This window comes from Felis catus, chromosome X (assembly GCF_018350175.1).
Source record: "Felis catus isolate Fca126 chromosome X, F.catus_Fca126_mat1.0, whole genome shotgun sequence".
Classification (NCBI taxonomy): domain Eukaryota; kingdom Metazoa; phylum Chordata; class Mammalia; order Carnivora; family Felidae; genus Felis; species Felis catus.
Window position 1 is genome coordinate 103295229 of NC_058386.1, and position 1473 is coordinate 103296701.

Below are 1473 nucleotides of genomic sequence, written 5' to 3' on the forward strand. Positions count from 1 at the left end.
TATTCAAAATTCTGAATAAAAATTCAGGGAACCTGGAAATTTCTGAACAACAAAAATAAATTTAAGTGGAAAAAGACTAGTTCTTCAAATATTTTAAAATGTCAATCACATGTTCCTGATAATTATTAGCAAGGTTAAAGAAAAAGTGACTATTGAAATCATTAAAAATTTTTTTTAATGTTGAATCTCAGCTGGTCCACCTGAGACCTCCTGAGCACCAACCCTAGTCTCTCACGCGGTCCCATTTCTGCTCCAACAAGATGAAAGAAACTATCATGAACTAAGAGAAACTCGCCAACTGCAAGCACAAGTACACATTGGTGGGAAAGGAACTGCTTGCTGAAAGAAGGTGGTTCATAGAACAGCTACAGCAGATGATAAAAAACTTCAGTTCTCCTTAAATAAGTTAGGGGTAAACAATATCTCTGGTATTGAAGAAGTGAATATGTGCACAAACCAAGGAACAGTGGTCCACTTTAACAACCCTAAAGTTTAGGCGTCCCTGGCAGCGAACACTTTCACCATTACAGGCCAGCTGAGACAAAGCAGCTGACAGAAATGCTACCCAGTATCTTAAACCAACTTGGTGCAGACAGTCTGAAAAGTTTAAGAAAGCTGGCTGAAGCTCTGCCCAATCTGTGGATGGAAAGGCACCACTTTCTAACGGAGAGGATGGTGATGATGAAGTTCCAGATCTTGAGAATTTGGGTGAAGCTTCCAAGAATGAAGCAAACTGAATTGAGTCAACTTCTCAAGATGATAAAACTTGAAGAAGTTACTGGGAGCTGCTATTTTATATTATGACTGCTTTTTAAAAATTTTGTTCATGAATCTGATAAAATCTAGATCTCTAATATTTTAAGCCCAAGCCCCTTGGACACTGCAGCTCTTTTCAGTTTTGCTTATATACAATTCATTCTTTGCAGCTAATTAAGCTGAAGAAGCCTGGGAATAAAGTTTGAAACAAGATTAATAAAGTTCTTTGCCTAGTAAAAAAAAATTTAATGTTTATATTTATTTTTGAGACAGAGCATGAGCAGAGGAGGGGCAGAGAGAGAGGGAGACACAGAGCCCTACGCAAGGTCAAACTTGTCAACCACGAGATCATGACCTGAACTGAAGTCAGATGCTCAACTGACTGAGCCACCCAGGCGCCCCTGAAATCATTTTAAACATTGCCTCTCCCTTTCCATACCCTACTAGATTGAGGAGAGTCTGTTTTATCTTCCACTGTAATTTTTTCTACTTTCTTGTTCTCCCTTCAAGTGTGGTATCTTCTGTTATACAGATCACAGAAAATACAGTAAAAGCTTGTTTGCAAAGTATAATTCATTCAGGAAATATGCTTGTAATCCAAAGGACTTGTATATCTAAGCGAATTTTCCCATAAGAAATAATAGAAACTCAGATGATTTGCTCCACAACCCAAAAATATTCATATAAAATGATTACCATACTGTAATATAATACAAA

The 1473-nt window shown here is 37.3% G+C and overlaps 1 pseudogene; it reads left to right on the forward strand.

Annotated features, from left to right (window-relative positions):
* The first annotated feature begins 260 nt into the window (after positions 1-260).
* LOC101098205 lies at positions 261-1000 on the forward strand (annotated as a pseudogene).
* The last annotated feature ends 473 nt before the right edge of the window (positions 1001-1473 follow it).